Source organism: Rosa chinensis, chromosome 3 (genome assembly GCF_002994745.2).
Source record: "Rosa chinensis cultivar Old Blush chromosome 3, RchiOBHm-V2, whole genome shotgun sequence".
In the NCBI taxonomy this organism is placed as follows: domain Eukaryota; kingdom Viridiplantae; phylum Streptophyta; class Magnoliopsida; order Rosales; family Rosaceae; genus Rosa; species Rosa chinensis.
In genome coordinates, this window is record NC_037090.1 from 43,807,875 (window position 1) to 43,818,471 (window position 10,597).

Here is a 10,597-nt window from a genome sequence, read left to right on the forward strand (position 1 = left end):
GAGTTCAAGATTTTCAGTAGAGGTTTAGGCTTTAGAGGACTATGTTCTATTGTAATAGAAAAAGGGAAATAATGGGAAAAGAATATTGGTTCTATTTTTTTGCCGTGAGTGTGCATTGTTGTATAACAAAAGCTCGTCTTTGCATGTTTGATTACTTATTTTGTGTAGCTACTAAAATGGTTGTGGAATATAGATCCATAATATATGTTATTCAAACAATTCTTGATTTTTGTTCCAAGTACTTAATCATATTCTCCTTCAATGGTGAATATTGTTACTGGATTCCATGTAGTGTTTGGTATTTATGGAGTTCTTGTTGGGTGTTCTTGGGAAAGTGAACTGTCAAATGGCTTGCCCTTATGGGGAAGAGCCAATTTTTGATAGACTATCAATTTTTGGTATTGTGATGTGAAAAAGAGGGGCTTTCACTTTTTTGTTGTTAATTACTTGTATGGCACTTGCATGATTTACATTGTGCTTGGTTTGTGAGATTTCAAAGTCGTGGAACTCAGCTCAAGGATATTCCGAGCGGTATGTTCTCTAAAGTTTAGTTCTCTATCTAAAGCACTTTTGCACGAGCTCTAGAGGTTTATGTTCCTATGTACTCTTTCGTATATATTGAATGGTTTCTCTATTTTTTTCTTTTGAATTGAGCAGGTATGTATTCTATATGTGTTTGAATGAGCTGTATTATATACTTTTCTTGTACCAAGGATATATGAACTTGTTGGCGTTTATCTTTACTTACCTATTTTTGTGCCTTAATGGCAGAAATCCTTTGTATCTGCTGGTCATCTTCATTGGCTTTTTACTCTTTAAAGCACTATAGGTGTAGCTAGACATCTAAGCTAAATCTGCAATGGCACTGTGAGTGTCAAACTATGTTCTAATTGTTTAGTGTTCTTGTCCTACCTAATCTCTTTGGTTTGCTTACAAGAGGGTTTCAAAGTAGAAGTTAGATATTCAGATTTGGTCAATCATAAGCTATCTAAATATACAAAATTGCATGCTTCCTGCTAATGCTTCACATCAAGTAGGGGTTGGGGGATTTGTCATCAATGAAAATAATGAGGTATAGTTGCTTCTGTTCTGTTTGATGCCTTATATATAACTTTCCTAATTAATATAAATATCCTTCCAAATTGAAAGGATAGCCTAATTCTTATCGCTCCAATTAGATTTGCAATGTTCAACCGGCCAAGCTCTTAGTGACAGGAAGCTAGGACAAGTGGTTATCCAACTTTTTGTTCAGGTCATTAGTGGGACTCATAGGCAATAGCCTTGGTACCGATTTCATTAATCAATGTATCAAATATTGATCTTAAGAATAAAATGTATATGTATGAAATTAAAACTACTGGAGGTCAGTAGAGGTTATCTGTGCGATTGATTCACTCATTTGATGCTAGTATTCTTTTATTTTATTATTTCTCTTCTTAAAAGTGATAGAAGTACAATGTGCGACGATATTAATGAGTATATGCTCCATTTTAGCCTTGTTTCTCCCTTAGTTTAGTGTTTTGAGTCATTGAGTCGTTTTCAGAGTCTTGTAGAGTGTTTGGAGTGAAATAGGCGGAAAAAGTAAAATTCATGAAAAATCCTAGCTGGATCAGGATTCCTCACTGTCGACTGTTTTTACGGTATTTACATTTTAATTCCCTTTATTTTCTCTAGAAAATTCTGACATTCTCCTGCTTGTTGTAGGAAACGTTGCCTGGTGGAACTCTTGGAAACAGCAATGATGGAGTCATAAAATAAAGCATTAAGATATTTGACCAAGCAATGAAGAAGGGAAATAAAGGAGAAAAGATGTTTTCAGTTGAGGAATAAAAGAGAAAGACGTTTCAGTTGGAAAATAAATAAGAGAAAGACGTTTTCAGTTGGGGAATAAAGGAGAAAAGACGTTTTCAGTTGAGGAATAAAAGAAAAAGATGTTTCAGCTGGAAAAATAAATAAGAGAAAGACGTTTCAGCTTGGAAACTAAAGAAATTGCCCAATTATGAGAGGAGTTAAGGCCATAAAGAAGACGTTTCAGTTGGGAAAGCCAACCAATGCTCCCCCTATAAATAGGCAACGCCCAGAACATAATTTGCATCACTTCCTGGCCAAAAACCATCCCAAGACTGCCCAATTCACTCCTTAAACTTCCATCACCTACAAGACCGTGACACCATCCATCCATCAATCTACAAAGCTCTAAGGCGCTGAGTCAAGGACGCTCCACCACCATAGCAGAGACGAGTTCATCACCTTGTTGCTAAGCCGCTGAGGAAAGTTTCAAAGTGTAACTATGACTCTACTTATATTTTTTATTCTGGTTTTGTGTGTTTCAATTTGCGAGTTGTGTAATTGGAGACGTGAGATTTTCAGAATATTTTTATTAATATTTTTGAGATTTTCAGTTTATTATTGAGTTAATTTTGAGAATTCTTTTATGATGCATGTTACAATCTTGTGCCCTTTTATGTGTTTTGGTAATTTTCAGAGTTAGGTTCATAAGTTTGCATGCTAGAATAACGGTGAGAGTTTTTGTGTGTTTGCTTAATTTGCCAAGAGTAATTGTTATTTGTTAAGACGCTGAGTTAAACAAGTAGCAATTAGTTCTAAAAAGTGGTAAAAACTATGTTCAATGGTTAAACGATTCTGGAAATTACGTGTTAAATTCTATGTCTAATGGTTAATTTGCACGTGTGAGTTGATTCAAGGGTTAGATAATACTACTAGTTAAGAGAATTACGCTGAGTGTTTTCGAAAATTAGTAGTATTAGGCTTGGTAAGGACTTTTCCGATTCAAGCCTACATTAGAATGAATCAGATAAGTGGATTGATCCGCTGAGGCTTTTCATTTGAGCTCTTATCTAGGCATTAAAGGTGGGCACATTTTTTGTAGCATGTTGAAATGAATTTTCTGTTTTTACACTTAGTAATTTTCGAGTGGTATTGGTCAAGGTTAGGGAAGTCAATCATTGTATATAGTTTTATTTGTTTTGTTTTTATTTTAAGTAGATTAGGAACCAAATTTCAAAACCCCCCATTTTATTCTTTTATTTGTTAATTGACCTTTTTGTGTAGGTGTACCCTACAATCCTCGGACTGAACGATCCCTGCTTATCCTATACTAACAACTACATTTTGCAGGGTTAAATTGTGAGGCTATTTCAGCCGAATCAATTTTTGGCGCCGTTGCCAGGGATTGTTAAAATCCGTTGCACTTAAAGTGTCATCGATTTTGTTGTATATAGAATGCATGCTAATTTTTGTACTACACTTGTGGAATGGTGACAAATTGCGATTTCGGTTAGGCCAAGCTTTAATTGTGATTTAGTTTAAGTTTTATGAGTGTTACAAAATTAAGCATGTCTTTTATCATTGTTGTACAATTTGTAGAAGTTGTTTTTTTTTAACCATATTGTAAATTGAATGTGTTTCACTTAGATTTTTTTTTTTTCAGTATATTGTAAATTGTAGAATGAGTTTTTTTTTTAGTATGTTGTAAATTGTATGTGTTTCACTTAGATTAATATACTTAGGTTATGAATTTAGCTAAATACTTAATTGTTGTAAGTGTGTAAAATCGTATGAGTAGACAATGGCCCTTTTGTTAATATTGGCCTAAACCCTTCATTAGTACCTTGCTCAGGTCTCTTGAGGTTGAGGGCGGCCTTTATTAACACTTGGAGAACGGTCTAACATATAAGTTAATTTCCCAGCTGAGTAAGGGGCATACGGATGGTGTCTTAGGTTGAGACCCTGGGTGATGGGTTCAATTGGATCTCAGAGATACTATAGAATGAGCCTAAACCACTATGTGGGAGTAGCCGATAGGGGCCTAAACCTCAATGAGGGAGTAGCCTCCGTAGTATCACCAAAATGAGTCCTCCCTCTCACTTACCTCTTAATCTGGCCATCCGGCCTTATGAAACAAAGGAAAGAGACTTATGTCTGGGCGATTATCCCTATATCGTATCTCACCAATAGTAGTGGTTTCTATTGGGCTCGACTTACAACTTGGAATCAATTGAGATATTAACTATGTTTATAAAAAACAAAAAAAAAAAAAAAATAAAATTGATGTGTGACCTGCTTAAGGTATATTGGATTAAACATGACTTTGTCGAGGGTAGCTGTTCTATAGTCCCATTGCACAAACGAGGTCCTCTGTTCCAGTACCTAAGTATGTAAATGTAAAAGTAACTTAGAAAGTTAAGGAAAGACATAATGTTTGTATTTCGAACCTTGTACATGTTACTAACACTTGATTTGGTCTTAAAGGTCCATGAATGTCCACTGTCTCTGATAAGACTAAGGAGCTGTTTGAAAAATTGGAACGTGCTAAGCAAAGGGCAGAACTCACTTTTTCAGACCGCCCTCCTCTAGAAAGGAGGGATTCTCAGGACTCTAGCTATTCAGGTTATAACTCCTCAACTAGATCAACCGAGGAGGTCAACAAACCTGACCATTCTGAAGAAGGAGAAGAACAAGTCTTTGAAGAGGAAGAAGAAGAAGAGGTCACTGAAGAGGACGTTGCAGACACAGAAGAGGAAGAAGAGGAAGAGCACGCCCGTGTTGAGCAAGTACAGGCACCAATGGCTGAGACTATTAGGCAACTATCCAATCCTACAGGTGGGGGTGCTGCGCCCTTATGCATTGCCTATCCAGAACCAGGAGAGGGGCTTAATGATGATTTTGAGTTAAAGAGTGGGTTTCTGCATCACCTACCCAAGTTTCATGGGATGAGTAGTGAAGACACAAACAAGCATCTCAAGGAGTTCGAGTTTGTCTGTGGGAGTATGTGCCCTAAAGGAGCTGATATCAATATCTTGAAGATGAAGGCATTTCCCTTTACTTTGGAGGACAAGGCCAAGACTTGGCTATTTGAGCTGCCTGCTGGGACTATCAACACTTGGGATAGGATGAAGGGCGAGTTCCTTACGAAGTACTTTCCTGCCTCAAAGGTCACTGTTTTGAGAAAGCAGATTAGTGGAATCACGCAAGGACATGAGGAGAATTTCTGCAATTATTGGGACATGTTTAAGAGCCTTGTAGCATCATGCCCTAACCATGGGATGAGTGAGGGGTCCCTCCTTACCTATTTTTATGAAGGACTCACCGCTAATGAGCGTGGTCTGTTAGATGCTGCTGCTGGAGGATCCTTTATGGATAAGACACCTGCTGATGCCAAGGTGCTACTTACTAATCGTGCACTAAACTATCAACAATATGAGGGGGTGCTTTCCTCTCAACGGAGGGTACATGAGGTGTCCACTAACTCTGCTCTTGAAGACAAGGTCAACAAGATGTCTACTTTGCTATCTCAAGTCTTAAACGTTAATGGAGGAGGAGCAATGGCTCAAGTGTGTGGGATGTGCTCGACTCAAGGGCACCCCACTGATAAATGTCCCCAGCTTGCCTCTCCAGAAGGATGGGAATTTGTTAACGCCCTAGGGTATCAAGGAGGTCAAGGAGGCCCGAGGTACAACCCTTACTCTAATACATACAATCCTGGGCTCAGAGACCACCCCAACTTTCGTTGGGCCAACAATGATAACACCTTGAGACCACCTCAAGGCCCAGGTCAGAATTCTCAGCGCCCGCCAGGTTTGTTTTTGAGGCCTCAGGTACCTCAAAATTTTGGTATTCCCAATTCTGTCCCTCCACCTCTTGTCTCTAATACTTTGAGTGCCCCTAATTATGATGAACTGTTGAAGTCCCTTGCTGTGGGGCAACAACAACTTAACACGGCTACTCAAGCTTTGATTGAAGGACAGGCGACCCATTCAAAGGATATTGCAGAGCTCAAGAATCAAATGGGCCAAGTGGTGGATTTCATGGGTCGGATTGCTGAAACAGGGAAGCTACCAAGTAACACGGTGCCCAACCCAAGGAATGAGCACGTGTGAACAAGGAGAAAAGTCCAGGCTGAAGGACTATAAATATTAAGCGCTGCATGGGAGGCAACCCATTTCAACCGAAGCTGTGAAGGAGCCATCAACGAGAGTTTGACATTTCTATCCCTTCACTTGCTTAGGTTGGATTGTACATGTGTCTTGGTTTGTTTGTTTATTTTACCTTTCCCTTATTTTCGTAGCCCCCCATATTTAGGGTCTATATACCATATTTTTTTGCCTACATTGAGGACAATGTAGATTCTAAGTGTGGGGTGGGTTTACACCTTTATTTCAGTTTAAAAAAAAAAAAAAAGTTAGTTTTATAGTCTTTTTGTGTGTTTGAGTCTTAGGATGCTCCTAACGTCTAGGATGAACATGTCTCTGAATTCATGGCTGAAGGTTTTCACAATCGAAATAGGACTTAATTGAATTCTGTGGTTAATCAACGTTGTGATGCTTGTATGAAGATTTGAGATAGGATTGTAACTTGGTTCATTAAGCATGCTAGGATTAAGTCTGATTCATTTGACCCTAAGTGAGCTGTTGAGCTAAAATACCTTCTTTTCGAGTGCTTATTGATAAATTCATAATTTCATGGCTGTATTTGCAAAACCTCATCATTCTTTGAAAATCCAATGATCATGTGCCATAGATTTTAATGGACTAGAGAGTACTAGAACTCGGCTGTTGTGACTGTCAAAACTTGTATGCCATAATATGCCCTGATCCTGGATAGGATAGAAGGCATTAGGGTAACCACCATAGCCAAACAAGCATGTGTCCCCAATTGTGCCCGTCGTGGGACTCCTTAGAATGAACCCCTTTGAGCCTATGTTGAAAACCTTTGTTTCATCACCCTCACTACCCTACCATGAGCTTAGTACAGGATATCTCTACCCTTGTCTTAGGGACTTAGTAGAGCATGACATAGTATGTAGGGGTGACGATGAAAGACAAGTGTGGGGTGGGGAAAATCCAAGAAAAAAAGAAGAGAAAAAAAATTTGCCGTAAAAAAAAAAGAAAGAAAATGAAAATGAAAAAGAAAGAAAGAAAAGTGGCAAAATAGAAGAAAAATTGAAAAGAAAACTCTTGGGAAATTGTTGAAGTGTGGTTTTGGACTTTCAAATTTGTAGAAGGCTCAAAGTTGAAAATTATGCCTTTGTCCATTCCCATGTTGGTTAGAGTGAAGGTTTGGCCCAAAACAATGATATTTGGTCTACAAAAATGATGACATAAGGTGGTCCTTATGTGCTCTGCTAGGTCCTTAGGATTTTTGTATCCTTAATCTTCATTTCGAGAACCCTAGCTTAGCCCCATTACAACCTGTTTTAAGTGCTTACTTGATCCTTGAGATGGGCAGTCTTTGGTTAGTGGAGTCAGGTACGCAGTCGAGCTTATGGTTTAGGTCCATTTGAGCACTTAGTCATTTCATGAGGTCTTTAAAAATTCTTCACAAAATGCGTTTATTGATGAAATATGCAAGCTGTTTGTTGCCTTACAATTTATTCTCTTGCATATACTTGAGAGTGAAGCTTTTAAGCATAGCCATTTCTGAGAGAAAAATCGAGAGTATGCCCTGTGAGTTTGGATTGGACTTGTTCGAAACATGCTATCATTCACTGTATAACTTAAGTTCTCCATATCTTGCTTAGTCATATGAATGTCACAGGTTTATTAACCATGGAATTATCTATGCAATTTTGATTAAGTGTTTAACGTGAAAGCCATGAGTTTGGAGTCTCTGAGACAACAGTTAGGGGAAGTAGAGTCATTTACTTGTTTTTTTTTTTGTTGAGTCGTTGTTTTGTTTTGTATTTTTGTTTTGCTAAGGGACTAGCAAAATCTAAGTGTGGGGTAGTTGATAGAAGTACAATGTGCGACGATATTAATGAGTATATGCTCCATTTTAGCCTTGTTTCTCCCTTAGTTTAGTGTTTTGAGTCATTGAGTCGTTTTCAGAGTCTTGTAGAGTGTTTGGAGTGAAATAGGCGGAAAAAGTAAAATTCATGAAAAATCCTAGCTGGATCAGGATTCCTCACTGTCGACTATTTTTACGGTATTTACATTTTAATTCCCTTTATTTTCTCTAGAAAATTCTGACATTCTCCTGCTTGTTGTAGGAAACGTTGCCTGGTGGAACTCTTGGAAACAGCAATGATGGAGTCATAAAATAAAGCATTAAGATATTTGACCAAGCAATGAAGAAGGGAAATAAAGGAGAAAAGATGTTTTCAGTTGAGGAATAAAAGAGAAAGACGTTTCAGCTGGAAAATAAATAAGAGAAAGACGTTTTCAGTTGGGGAATAAAGGAGAAAAGACGTTTTCAGTTGAGGAATAAAAGAAAAAGATGTTTCAGCTGGAAAAATAAATAAGAGAAAGACGTTTCAGCTTGGAAACTAAAGGAATTGCCCAATTATGAGAGGAGTTAAGGCCATAAAGAAGACGTTTCAGTTGGGAAAGCCAACCAATGCTCCCCTATAAATAGGCAACGCCCAGAACATAATTTGCATCACTTCCTGGCAAAAAAACCATCCCAAGACTGCCCAATTCACTCCTTAAACTTCCATCACCTACAAGACCGTGACACCATCCATCCATCAATCTACAAAGCTCTAAGGCGCTGAGTCAAGGACGCTCCACCACCATAGCAGAGACGAGTTCATCACCTTGTTGCTAAGCCGCTGAGGAAAGCTTCAAAGTGTAACTATGACTCTACTTATATTTTTTATTCCGGTTTTGTGTGTTTCAATTTGCGAGTTGTGTAATTGGAGACGTGAGATTTTCAGAATATTTTTATTAATATTTTTGAGATTTTCAGTTTATTATTGAGTTAATTTTGAGAATTCTTTTATGATGCATCTTACAATCTTGTGCCCTTTTATGTGTTTTGGTAATTTTCAGAGTTAGGTTCATAAGTTTGCATGCTAGAATAACGGTGAGAGTTTTTGTGTGTTTGCTTAATTTGCCAAGAGTAATTGTTATTTGTTAAGACGCTGAGTTAAACAAGTAGCAATTAGTTCTAAAAAGTGGTAAAAACTATGTTCAATGGTTAAACGATTCTGGAAATTACGTGTTAAATTCTATGTCTAATGGTTAATTTGCACGTGTGAGTTGATTCAAGGGTTAGATAATACTACTAGTTAAGAGAATTACGCTGAGTGTTTTCGAAAATTAGTAGTATTAGGCTTGGTAAGGACTTTTCCGATTCAAGCCTACATTAGAATGAATCAGATAAGTGGATTGATCCGCTGAGGCTTTTCATTTGAGCTCTTATCTAGGCATTAAAGGTGGGCACATTTTTTGTAGCATGTTGAAATGAATTTTCTATTTTTACACTTAGTAATTTTCGAGTGGTATTGGTCAAGGTTAGGGAAGTCGATCATTGTATATAGTTTTATTTGTTTTGTTTTTATTTTAAGTAGATTAGGAACCAAATTTCAAAACCCCCCATTTTATTCTTTTATTTGTTAATTGACCTTTTTGTGTAGGTGTACCCTACAATCCCCCGGACTGAACGATCCCTGCTTATCCTATACTAACAACTACATTTTGCAGGGTTAAATTGTGAGGCTATTTCAGCCGAATCAAAAAGGATTGGTGTTGCAGATCATATTCAGTACTTGAGTCTTTCATTGCAATGTTGATTCTTCTAGTAATGTAAGTTTGGAAATCATTAAGGATGGTTGGAGTCCAGCACTAACGATTACAAATGTGCTACTAGTAATTCGGTCCATTTTCACAAAACCTGATCCTTGTAAGTTCTTCTATTATACTTTGAGCTTTCTTTGTGGTATTGTTTGTATGCATGTTCTTGTTCTTGGTCTTTGTATAGCAATAGTTTACTTGTAGGACTAAATGTTAGTATTTTGAAGGAACTCATACTGGTGTTAAACATCATCAAAGAAGAAAGCAGCACTTTTTTTTTTTTTTTTTTTCTGACTTGATCATTGGTTTAAGATAAAATATATTCCCCAATATCAAACTTGTTTAGCACCAACTCCAAATGATTTGTTGCTCGAATTGAGATAAAACGTGCACTTTTTTTTTTTTTACATATGGTGATTAGTAAGAGATAATGGTCACTGGAAGAAATATTTACCAGATTTTCTCAATATCTTTATAGTTTTGTAATGCTCTGAGCATAGTATGGTGTTCAGTGTTCCTTTTAATATAATATATGGTGCAAACAAATTGCAGTGCCAGCAAGTGCTTAAAGAGCTAGAAGCAACTATCGGTCAATCTTGCTGGGGGTTTCTATAAAGTCATAATTGCACTTACTTTTGATTAGTATATATTTGTTGGATTTGATCATCTGCTACAATCTTGGTCAAGTGGTTGAGACTTGCTGTGAATATATGGGGACAACATCATTGCTGGTAATAAGGCGGACGTCTGGGGCACGAGTTCTTGTTGTTGTTATGGACTGGTGAGCTCACTCTCTCTTTTGAAGGCGAGGTTTATGTGTTTTTTGCTATTATGCCCCAGAAGGTCACTATGTTTCTTTCTTCCTTGTATATTATAAATTGTTTAATTCTAAAATGCTTGTATATTATGTACATAGTAAGGCATTATCCCTTTTGTTTTCATTGCATTTGTTAATTGTGTCAGGAACTATATGGTGGAATGTTGCATAAAGAGTCTTTGGGAGATCGAGCGTGGAGTACCAAGCAATGCAGCAAGCTATATTTTCTTTCATCATGTAAAACTTA